The sequence below is a fragment of the Symphalangus syndactylus genome, chromosome 6 (genome assembly GCF_028878055.3).
Source record: "Symphalangus syndactylus isolate Jambi chromosome 6, NHGRI_mSymSyn1-v2.1_pri, whole genome shotgun sequence".
In the NCBI taxonomy this organism is placed as follows: Eukaryota; Metazoa; Chordata; class Mammalia; order Primates; family Hylobatidae; genus Symphalangus; species Symphalangus syndactylus.
Window position 1 is genome coordinate 143,210,853 of NC_072428.2, and position 13,588 is coordinate 143,224,440.

Here is a 13,588-nt window from a genome sequence, read left to right on the forward strand (position 1 = left end):
ATCTGAAGTTATCTCCTACTGCTGCCTGGATCTCAACTGAGAGACGGACTAATTTCTCTTCATTCTTCATATGAAACATGAGTGTGCTGAGCTATATCTCATCTGAGACTCCTTCTAGTTCTAATTATTATATAATTTTATGAAATGAAAAATTAAACTAAAGTTATGGTTGTTAGCTTATGCCTCATAATATGCCTTGGTTCAGGGTTCTTCCTAGAAATAGCCTGTAAATCAAGGATTATCACATACAAGAAGTTCAGTGGGAAGGTGATGCCAAGAACACTACAGGGGGAGTGGGAATTAAAATGTGTTAGTCCTTGTTCTTCAAGAAACAGACACCATGTTGGGAATAAGCATGAAAGGATTTGATTAGGGAAAATACCTGTGTGGGAAAAAAAAATAGAGTGCCTGGGATGTTACCAGATTAAAACGTTAAGTCTACTCGCAGTGGAAGGAAATATGCTTGGGTGACTTCTAGGGTATAAAGAAGTTCTTCAGGAAGTCCTTGAACCAGAGCTAGCTACCAGCAAGTTCCCACACCTGCCAGGGCGAGGCCTGCGCTAGTGTCCCTGCCATACTCCAGTTATTGGCTAGGAGTAGGAAGATGTGATTGCATGCAAATGCTGCCATGGATTCCAAAGCACAGCAGCAGAGGCCTTCATTGTTTCTCTCTAGGTACTTGGAGTTCTTCCAGGGCATTCCCATGACTACCCTATGAGATATGGAAGGTAAGGGAAGCCGATACGGGGTGCGCTGTTAATCAAGTGACCAGTGTAGGCCCTGGGAACTCAGAAAGACAGGGTGGAACATGTACCTCAAAGTTATCCTATTTTAGGATTGAGGGCTGGGGTACTTATCTGCCAAGTCCCACTGGTGAGTTCTCTAGGGCTGTGAGTGGGGGCAAAAATTCCATGAAACCCCCAGGCTGCCATACACCAAGACAGGCTGCAGCAAAAGCCCTCAGGCAGCCAACATAGGTGCTTGCAATTGAAAGTCAGGCTGGTGGGCACAGATACAACCAGTGCCAAGAGGATATGGGCAGGGCCCCAACAGAGTCTGCTGCAATGCATGGGAAAGACGGTGGCAATGGCGATGGAGGTCCATAAGGTCCCTCTCCGCAGTTCTTCCTCCAGCATCAATGCCATTTGAAATAATCTTCCAAAGACAGAGCACAGTCAGAATTAGTTATGTGTAGAAGTTTTAACAGTATTACCCCTGGCTGTTGACTTTTTCAAAGTAGTGCAGAAACCTTAGGACAGCCTCCTGCCAAAGAGTTACATTTATTCCTATCACTGCCCACTGCAAGGCTTTAATGGCCCTTTTCTCTTCCTTTATGAGATGCATTGAAAAGACTATCTAAAAGCTAAATAGGAAAGAATATCAATTGGAAAGACCTAAAAGGTAGGAAACAAAGCACAGGACGATTAAATTTTTAAAAAACAGCAGAGCTAGGATTCCAATAAGCCCTAGGAAGCCTAGCGAGCTTTCACGGGTACACTCCAGGGGCAGATAGTGGGTATGATGGTACAGATCTCCACAGAAGAAGATATGTAGAACAGTCTTCTGATTGGTGGGAATTGTTTGCCAAAGGCAATCTTGAACTATTTCACAGCTAGCCTGGGGTTATGTAATCAATGGTCTTTCATAATGGCAGAAAGTGCCAAAGCAACCAAAATTCCAAGCTCAACTGGATTTACTTGCATTTACTTACTTTACATGATGTGCCTACAAATATACAACTATCAATCATAGGTCCTAGGAACATAGAGCTTTCGCAGTATGTATCTAGAGTTACTGGCAATTGGTTCATGACATTATTGGGTTCAGGGCATTCCAGAATTGCCCTAGATGCCAAGGTGTCAACTATGTACTTGATATGAGTGTTGGGCAGAAACATCACCTCTATTGAAAGCTCAAAAGGCGTTCAGAAAATATTGATGAATGCTAATACTAACTTAATTGTGGAAGTGTTAGGTGTTCATCATAGGAAAACCTTCATTACCATGGATACTTTTCTCTCAGTCCTGCCTCTAGATTGAAGAGAAAGAATGATCTACAATAAATTCAATTCATGCTTCTCCCAGATACAGGGTTAAATGTGAGACAGCAGCATTTTAGTTGCATTAAAAATGTCCCTGGTTATTGCTTCAGCCTCCCTCTGCTGTAAAGGCTGGATATGAGTTTGCATAGCAAGCAGCTAAACTTAAATTTTCCCACTCTTCTGAAAGATGGATAGAAAGTTTAACCAGTAAAAATATAATACACAAAAGGTAAGTTCATTTTTAGTGCCTTGTAGCCAGCTTAGTTGGCATAAAGAATGGACTACTGAAAGATAGTAAGAGCAGCGAACTTAAAATTTTACTATCAGAAACATGAAATTGTCACCAAAATTTGATTTGAAAACTCACAGAATTGTTGGCATAACAGTGACTTACAGCTTATTCATCAGAGCAAGTTAGTAGAAACCCAAATGCTATTCTCAGATATCCATTCTTTTCTCAGATATCCATTCTTTTCTCAGATATTGACTTGCATGTTTTTACATTCCTAATGAAATTTTTTAAAAGCAACATATGTAGTTGTCAAGCAAGCTAAATTGGTAGCCAAATGTACCCAGTGACATGAGGCTGCATTACATTTTGTAAATCCTAAGTCATATTCAACTTGTTCTATATACTGATTTCCTTATTCCTGTTAGGAAAGGAAGTTGAAAGTTTAGACTTGTCCAGATTTCGGCTTTGAGGATTCCTCTATCACATGAGGCTTTGGGTGGTCTGCATTTGTTTCAGCTTAAGAGCCAAAGCAAAGATGCTTGGGGGTGTTGAAAGCAACAGCTACATTGTGGAGAAGCAAGGACAGAACTCACAGGTGTCCAGAAGGAGAGCGAGCTGTGGGAGAGAGTCTGGGAATGGGCAGCGACGGAGGAAAGGAGAAATGATGAGGACCCCTCACCTCCCTTGTAATTTGTTTCTTCAAGCCTAACGTTGTGTAATCTATTGTGTTGTCTTGCTTATCCAGGACGAAAAATTGATCTCTAATGAATACAATCATATCTGTAAGCTACAGATTTTACTATCAAAAATATGATTTATTAGTAAAGCTGGCCACACAACACTGAATTTACTGGCCTTTGTATTAATCATATAAAATAGTGATGGGAGTTATAGTAGGCTGATTCTGAGATGGCTCCCTGTGATCTCATTGGAAGAGAGATGTTTATTATGATATGGCAAAAGCCTAGTACTAATGTGGTCTGCAGTTATGCTGAAAACAGAAGATGTGCCTGATAGACTTGGCTACATGGCTAAGGAGATTTCCGGGCAGTGGGGAAGATACTATTTTTCTCTTGCTGCTTATAGCGTGATAGAAGAGCCATAAAGTGAGGGAAGAATAAAACCGGAGAGCATAAGGTCAAAAAAAGATACATTAAGAGACATCTGGCTTTAACTCCAATGTGTAAAGTTCTTAAAAGTCATTGCTTCCACTCTTACCACAAGAAGAACCTGAGTGGACTGAAAATCAGTGACAATTCGTGTATCCAAATGAGAATGAAGTTCCTACAGCAAACAGCCACCCAGAAATCTGCAAATATAGATGAATTAGAGGAGTCACAGCTGAGATCTGTTTACCCGGCGCAGAAACCACTAGAAACAAACTCTTGGTAGCACTTCAGTGGTAATGCTGATGATTTTCCGGAGTGCGAGTGTGGAGTCGCGTGAGAGTGATAAACTCCTGGGGTCACACTCTTGGAATCCCACACACTTGTGGATTTTACCTCCAGAAGCCCCACCAAGCTCTCACAGTAACGAGCTGAGAAAATGTCATCATGGTCCTGTGGGGGGCATGGAAGGGAAGTTATTGTGAAATATACCCAGAATATTCTCCATAACAAAGACCTACTCTCCAGCGAGGGATAAAACCTTTAGCAGAGACTTATTCCACTTGAGGGAAGGTCACTTTTCACACTCTGGACACCAATACCCTTCCTGTTCCTTGTAAGGGGAGAAGCAAAGCTAAGAAATGCTTGTAAGGGACATAGGCCCCCTAAAAGACTGTGATGTAATCATAAGAGTATAGAATACTTCCCCTATGCCAACCTTCTCACCACACTAACAGGGCTCCAATATAACTGTGGATTACACCTAAAAGAGCCAGAAAACACAGACTCTCTGTGGAGGAGTATATAAGGACGCCCAAAGTCAAGAGTGGAGACAAAATAAGGATACTAGAGGAATTTGAAGCTACCGCTACCTACATCTACAGCAAACATTATATATAGCTTGATTCTCAGCCAGATTAATAATAACAACAAAAAATGCTCACTAAAGACCTGTTTGCCTCACTGATTACTATTCAATATATTATGTATGGGTTTTCATGGAAAATTTTAAGGTATGAAAAAAGGCAAGAAAAAACAAGTCAGAAAGACAAGGCAAGCATCAGAACCAGACTCAGATTTGACACAAATTTGGAAATTATCAGATAGAGAATTTAAAATAACTATGTTTTAGATTTTAAAGACTGCAATGGAGGAAATAGTCAACATGCAAAAATAGATGTGTAATGTAAGAAGAGTGATGGCAACTCTAGGAAACGATCAAAAGGAAATGCTAGAAATAATAAAAATCACTGACATAAATAAAGAACGTCTTCAACAGGTTCATCAACAGAACAAGTTTGAGGAAAGAATGAGTAAGCTTGAAGATAGGTCAACAGAAATAATTTCAAAAGTATAATATACATCTATTTGGAATGCCAGAAGAAGAACAAGAACAAGAAACTAAAGAAATATTTGAAGTAACACTGTCAGAGGATTTTCCCAAATTAACCACAGCAAATCACAAGTCAAGAAGTACAGAGAACAGTAAACAGGAGAAATACCAAAACAATTATATACAAACTTCAGAAAACCAAAGACAAAAAGAAAATCTTCAAAGGAGTCAGAGAAAAAGTAACCTGACTTACAGCAAAACAGGACAAGAATTAAATTAGACTTCCCATCAGAAACACAGAAGAAGACTGGAGTGAAATATTTAAATGCTAAAATAAAGAAAAAAAATACGAACTTGAGAAATAAAGACTTCCTCAGACAAATGCTGAGGGAAATAATCACCATCAGACCTTCCCTGTAAAAAAATATTAAAAGAAGTTCCTCAGGGAAAAGGAAGGTGATAAAGGTCAGAAACTCAAATCTATGTAACAAAGGAAGAGTGTCAAAGAAGGAATAAATAAAGGTAAAAGAAAATCTTTTTTTCTTTTCTTATTCTTAATTGATCTAAAAATAACTATTTAAAGTAATAATAGGATGATGGTATCATATGATTAGTGAAGTGAATGACAGCAATGATGGTGGCATAGTGTCATTTAAAGGTGGAGTTAGATTACTTAAAATGTATGTTGGAAACTTGGGCTATCATTAAAATATATATATATATATTTTTTGAGATGGAGTCTCGCTCTGTCACCCAGGCTGGAGTGCAGTGACATGATCACGGCTCACTGCAAGCTCCTCCTCCTAGGTTCAAGTGATTCTTCTGCCTCAGCCCCCCATGTAGCTGGGATTACAGGCACCTGCCATCATGCCTGGCTAATTTTTGTATTTTTATAGAGATGGGGTTTCACCATGTTGGTTAGGCTGGCCGTGAACTCCTGACCTCAGGTGATCCGCCTGCCTCAGCCTCCCAAAGTGCTGGGATTACAGGTTGAGTCACTGTGCCTGGCCTTAAAATATTTTTAAAATGTGTATAATTAATATGCTGAAAAAGAAGATAAAATTGTGCAAAATGTCCTATTAAAATTGGAAAAGGCAGAAAAGTAGGAAAAGTAAAAAATAAAGAACAAATATAGCAAATAGAAAACAGTTTAAATATGGTGGATATTAACCTAACAATATCAATAATCATTTTTTAAATATAAATGGTGTAAAGAAGCCAATTTGAAGACAAAGGTGTTCATAGCGGTAAAAAAAATCCAACTATATTTAATCTACAGGAAACTCATTAGAAATATGAAGACATAGGTCAAAAGTAAAGGTTTTAAGAAATATAAATCTTGTTAACACTAATTTTTAAAATTGAGTAGAACTTTATTAGTTGTGAACAAAGAAGATAGCAGAGCAAGAAGAATTATAAGGGAAAAGAGATGCATTACATAACGATAAAGGGATCAATTCTCAAAAAAGACAACAATCTTAAACATTTATTCACCTAACAACAGAGCAAAAACACCTAAAAATGATGCAAAAGCTGATGGAACTAAAGGGAGAAATATACAAATTCACCATTGCAGTTGGAGACTTCAAACTTCTTTTTCAGTAATTCATAGCTCAGCAGGTAGAAAACCAGTGAATACAGTTGACTTGAGGAACACTATCAATCAATATGATGTAGTTGACATTTATATAATAAAATACTACCTACAAACAGCATAATATATGTTCTTCCAAGCTTCTATAGAACATACAGCAAGATAGGTCACATTCTGGGCCATAAAACACACAGGAACAAATGTAGAACAATAAAAATTATGGGAAATATGTTATCAGGTCACAGTGGAATTAAACTAGAAATCGGGAGCAGAAAAGTAGCTAGACAATCCCAAATATTTGGAGATTGTCTTAACTGGTTTAGTGTAGCTATAAAGGAATACATGAAGCTGGATAATTTATGAAGAAAAGAGGTTTATTTGGCTCACAGTTCTATAGGCTGTATGAGATGCATCGTGCCACGATTTTCCTGGAGCCCTTCAGGAAGCTTCCACTCATGGCAGAAGGTGAAGGGCAGCCAGAATGTTCAGCGATCATGTGGTGAGACAGAAGGCAAGAGGGAGAAGAGGGAGGGGTCAGGCTCTATTTAACAACTGGCTTTTGTGGGAACCAATGGAGTGAGAACGTGCTCAGTTCCCCAACAAGGGAGGGCATTACTCTATGCACGAGAGATCCACCTCCAAGACCCAAATGCCTCCCATGAAGCCCCATCTCCAGCCCTGGGATCAAATTTGAACATGAGATTTTGAGGGGACAATCATTTAACCTATAGCAGAGATCAAATGACACAATTCTAAATATCACACGATCTAAATAAGTAGGCTCAGAAGAAATATAAAATATTTTGAATTAAAGAAAAATGAAAATGCAATTTATCAAAATTTGTAGGATGCAATGAAAGCAGTGCTTAGACAGAAATTAATAGTGTTACTGAATATATAAGAGAAGAAGAAAGATCCAAAGTTGATAATCTGAAGTTATAGAAGAAAAGCATAAAAAATTAGAGCAGAAATTGATAATATCTATAACAGGAAAACAATTGAGAAAATCAAAGAAATTAAATACTGTTCTTTAAAAAATCAATAAAATTGATTGATAAACCTCTAGTTAAGGTAACCAAGAAAAAAACAAATGTACTACAAATTGACAATATCAGAAATGAAAACAGGGTCATAGCTACTGATGCTATGGACATAAAAAGAAATATGCAAAATTCCTAGAAACAACTCTGCATGCCCACAAATTTGATGGCTGAGATCAGTGGTCCCCAGCATTTTTGACACTAGGCACTGGTTTTGTGGAAGATAATTTTTCCCTGCCTGGGAGGGTGGAAAGGTGGGAAGGTTTTGGGATGAAACTGTTCCACCTCAGATCATCATGCATTGGTTAGGTTCTTATAAGGACCATGCAACCTAGACCCCTTGCATGCAGGCAGTTCACAATAGGGCTTGCGCTCCTATGAGAATTTCACAGGAGGGGGAGCTCAGGCGATAATGCTCACTCACCCACTACTCACCTCCTGCTGTGTGGCCCTTTTACTAACAGGCCATGGATTGGTACCTGTCCGTTGCCCAAGGGTTGAGGACCTCTGGCTTAGATGAAATGCACCAATTCCATGAAATAGACCAACTTTACGAGAAGAAATGGATTATCTTGACAGGTGTATTTGTATTAAAGACACTGAAAATAACTAATAACCTTCCAAAAAGAAAACAGCAGGCCCAAATGGTTTCATTAGAAATTTTGTTTTTGTTTCTTTTTTTTTTTTTTTGGGATGGAGTCTTGCCCTGTGATCCAGACTGGAGTGCAATGGTGCAATCACAGCTCACTGCAAGCTCCACCTCCCAGGTTCAAGTGATTCTCCTGCCTCAGCCTCCCGAGTAGCTGAGATTATAGGCACCAACCATCACGCCTGGCTTATTTTTGTATTTTTAGTAGAGACCGGGTTTTGCCATGTTGGTCAGGCTGGTCTCAAACTCCTGACCTCAAGTGATCCACCCGCCTCAGCCTCCCAAAGTGCTGGGATTATAGGCATGAGCCACCATGCCCGGCCTCATTAGAAAATTCTGCCAAGTATTTTAAAAAGAGTGAACCAAATCCTCTATAATATCTTCCAGATAATAAAAACAGAAGGAGCAGCAAGTGGAATTTATTCTAGGAATGTATGACTGGTTTAACATTTAAAAATGAATCACTCTAAGGCTGGGCATAGTGGCTCACACCTATAATCCCAACACTTTGGGAGGCTGAGGCGGGTGGATTACCTGAGGTCAGAGTTTGAGACCAGCCTGGCCAACATGGTGAAACCCCATCTCTACTAAAAATACAAAAAAAAATTAGCTGTGCATGGTGGTGCACGCCTGTAGTCCCAGCTACTCAGGAGGCTGAGGCAGGAGAATTGCTTGAACGTGGGAGGCAGAGGTTGCAGTGAGCTGAGATCTCGCCACTGCAATCCAGCCTGGGTGACAGAGTGAAACTCAATCTCAAAAATAAAAAAAGATTCACTCTAATAAGCTACATCAACAAGTTAGAGAAAACAAAATATATCATCATACCAATAGATATGGGAAAAGCATTTGATAAAAACCAGCACCCATTAATGACAAAAACTTTCAGAAAATTAGGAATAGAGGGGGACTTCCACAACTTGGTAAAGAACATCTACAAAAACCTACAGCTAACAGCACAGCTACTGGCCAGACACTGGATGCTTTCCCTTTAAGACAGAGAGCAAGACAAGGTGCTTCTTCTCACCACTCCTATTCAACATCATACAGGAATTTCTAGCTTGTGCAATAAAACAGGAAAATGAGCAAATATATAACAGATTGGAAGGAAGAAAAACTGCCTTTTTTTTTTTTTAGCAGATAACATGATTGTCTATCAAGAAAGTTCTAAAGATTCTACTTTGAATAAGTCAACAAAATGGGCATTCTGAAAATAATTTGTAGTATAACAAAGTTACAGGATACACAATCTATATATATAGTATTATATAAACACATAATTTGTATTGTTGCTATATGTATAATTTGCACCATTACTATATATATAGTAGTATAGCAAAGTTACAGGATACACACACACTCTCTCTATATATATATATACAAATATATATATTTGTATTGTTACTATATATAGTATTATATATAGATAAAGTTTGTATTATTATATGTTTTCATAATTTGTATGTTACTATGTTTTTTTAAATTTTTTTATTGTTGCTGTAGTAAACTACTCCCCTAGTGTTTTAAAACAGAATGAATTCTCTGTTACAGTTACAGAGTCAGAAGCCCAAATACAGTCTGCCTGAACCAAAGCCAGGGTCAGCAATGTCCCTTCCCACTGCTTTTGCCAACGCCTAGAGGCCACCTATATTCCTTTGCTCACGGCCCCTCTCTTCATCATCAAATGATCAACATAGCTTTATGACATCAGCAGCTCTGATTTTGCTCTCTTGCCTTCCTCTTACGTAGGCCCCTGTAATTACATTGGGTACCCCCATATAACCCCAAATAATCTCCCTATCTCAAGATTCTTAATGTAATTATATCAGCAAAGTCCCTTTTATCATATAAGAAAACATAGCAACAGATTCCAGGCATTAGAGTTTCTTCTGAGGGGCTATTATTAACCCTACCACAATATGGAAATGTCTATTGTTTTTCTATATACCAGAAATAAGCTTTAGGATGTGAAATTAATAACATAATACCACTTATGGTATCACTGAAAATAAAATAACTAGGCATATATATGGAAAAATTTGAACAGGAACTATGTGCAGAAAACTATAAAACTCAGATGAAAGAAATCGAAGTAAAGCTAAATAACAAGAATGATAGTCCATATTCATGAATTGGAACACTCAATAATATTAAGATGTCAATTATCCCAGACTTTGTCTACAGATTTACTGGAATTACAATCCAAATCTCTGCAAGTCCTTTTGTAGATATCAACAAACAGAAGCTAAAATATAAGGTAAGGCCAAAGACCTTCCTAGAATTGGCCTAGAATAGCCAATACACTACTGAAGAAGAGCAAAGTTGAGCACTTTTACTAACAAATTTCAAGACTCACTATAAAGCTATAATAATCAAGACAGCATTTATTTAAAAGAATAGGTAGATAGGTCAATGAAACAGAATTGAGAGCCCAGAAATAAATCTATGCAGAGTCTGCTGATCTTTAACAAAGGAACAAAGGCAGGTCAATGAAAAAAAAGAGTCTTTTCAAAAGCGGGGCTGGAACAATTGGACATACATATACCACCCCCCCCCAAAAAAAAAAAAAAAAAGCCCAGATGCAAACCTTATACCTTCCATAAAAATTAACTGAAAATGTTTCAGGGCCCTAATTATAAAACACAACATGATAAAACTTCTAGAAGTAAACATAAGAGACAATCTAGGGTTTTGCGATAAAGTTTTTGATAGAACAGCAAAATCATGATCCATGAAAGAAAAAATTCATACGTTGTACAATATTTTAAAATTAAAAACATCTACTCTGTGAAAGATACTTTTAAAAGAATCATGGACGGAGCTGGAGGACATTATGCTAAGTGAAATAAGCCAGGCACGAAAAGACAAGTATTGTACAATCTCACTTGTATGTGGAATCTAAAAGAAATTGATCTCACAGAAACAGAGAGAAGAGGGGTAGTTACTGGGGCTGAAAACGAAGGAGAGAAATGGGAAAGGAGAAGATATGGATCAAAGGGTATCAAGTCTCCCTTAGACTGGAGAAATAAATTTTAGTGACCTATTGCACTGCATGGTGACCACACCTAATAACAACATGTTGCATATTTCAAAATCCCTGAAAGAATAGATTTCTAACATTCTCAACACACACACACAGAATGTTAAGTTGGTGAGGTGATGAATGTGTTAATTAGCTTGATTAAATCTTTCTACAATGTACATATACGTAGGTCAAAACATCACATTTTAACCCATAAATATACACAATTTGCTAATTAAAAACAAAGCAAGGGGAAGAATTGAAAGACAAGCCACAGACCAGAAAATATTTGCAAAATAAATATTTGCTTAATTACTTGTACCCAAAATAAATATTTAATAAACAACTCTTAAAACTCAACAAGAAGAAAACAACCCCAATATAAAACTGACAAAATATCTGAACAGATACCTCATCAAAGCAGATATACAGATGGTAAATAAACATAAGAAGAGTTGCTGAACATCATTGGTGACTGGGGATTTTCAAATCAAAAACGCAATGAGGCGGGGCCCAGTGGTTCACGCCTGTAATCCCAGCATTTTGGGAGGCCAAAGCAGATGGATCACTTGAGGTCAGGAGTTTGAGACCAGCCTGGCCAACATGGTGAAATCCTGTCTCTACTAAAAATACAAAAAATTAGCCGGACGTGGTGGTGCATGCCTGTAGCCCCAGCTATTCAGGAGGCTAAGGCAGGAGAATCCCTTGAACCCAGGAGGCAGAGGTTGCAGTGAGCTGAAATTGTACCACTGCACTCCAGTCTAGGTGACAAGAGCAAAACTCCATCTCAAAACAAACAAACAAACAACAACAACAAAAAGCAATTAGGTTCTATTACACACTAATTAGAAAGGCAAAAATACAGAAACAAACTGGAGATACCAACAACTGGCAAGGAAGCAGAGCAATAGGAACTCTCACTCATTGTTTGTGGGAATGCGAAATGACACGGTCAACTTTGGAAGGCAGTTTAATGGTTTCTTAAAAAGCTAAACATACTCTCACCATATGATCCAGCAATCACTTTCCTAGATATCTACCCAAAGGAGTTGAAACCTTACATCCACACAAAAAATCTACATGCAAAAGTTTACAGAAGGCTGATTCATAATCACTAAAAACTAGAAGTAACGAAGGTGTTCTACAATATGTGAATGGATAAGGAAAGTGTGGTGTAGCCATAGAATGAAATATTGTTTAGTAATAAAAGGAAATGAGCTATTAAGCCAGAAAAGAGATGGATGAATCTTAAATGCGTGTTGTTAATTGAAGGAAGCCCGTCTGAAAAGACTGCATACTGTATGATTTCTATTATATGACATTCTGAAAATGGCAAAAACACTGATAATAAAAATCACCATTTACAGGGGTTGAGGAGTGAAAGGTGAAGCTCAGAACTTTTAGGGTGGTGAAACTATTTTGTATGATACAATGTGGATACATTACACTGGGGATAAAAAGTAAATCTTAATGTATGTAAATTTAAAATAGCATTTAGGAGGCCAGGGAACACTAGAATGGAATACCGAATGTGACAAAACAAACTTTATTAAAAATGCATGAAACAACCTCACTGAAGAGGGAGGGGAAAAGGTGTGCTGACATAAGCAACTTTGGAAATGAGTTGAGTCTGTAAGACAGAGTCAAAAGATACTGTACACAGCACTGACACTGCATTCTAGTTAATAACACTGTTTCCCACTGGCTACAAGTTAAACATTCTGATACCACTGTACATATAGAGTAGAATTGAACAACGAATTGAATGGTTGGTGGAAGGTAGGAGCCAGATTTACCACTGCTGGAGTGGGTATTTACAGATAAGTAAGGGAAAAAGCTGGAATGATTTGTGTGGCAATGGATTAGAGTTGGAGACATTAGTATGAATTAATATTTGGCCTAATACAGACATACACAGTTAAATATAGAAATATTTATAGATACTTGTGTATGACCTGTATTAGTATATACAGATATATTACCATTCTCTGTCAGCTAGAGGACTCAGAAACAGTATCACAGTAGCAATGAGCACAAGTAATGCTCAGACATTCGTTTCTAATATCATTGTCTAATAAAAATAACCAGGGCTCCTTGGAGAAGTGGTTGATTCTAGTGGCAGGAAATGTACAAGATGAGTCTAAAGCACCTTGTAGTGCCATAAAGGAAATATTCCAAGTGCATGCACATGCGTGCGCGCACACACACACACACACACACACACTAATGGGGGTGTGGCCAAAGGTGCACAGAGCCACTGAAGATCACCCAATGGCCAAAGCTGGCATAGTGTGAGCAAAAATAAATAAGAGTAGTATTGAATTATAACCCAAAATATCATACAAATCTTCATAAACCCATGCTTTATAGTGAAATAATAAATAAATGAATGGGTGAGAAGAGACAGGTCTCCTGTGGAGCAGAATGTTAAAAATGTATGCAAACACTCTGCCCTCAAGGAGGAGGAACACAACTCCTCACTCCTCCAGTGTAGGCTGCATGTAGACACCTCCTTACAAAGAGCACAGTATGCAAATGAGAAAGGATAATAGTAATTTTACTCTGGAGAAACTT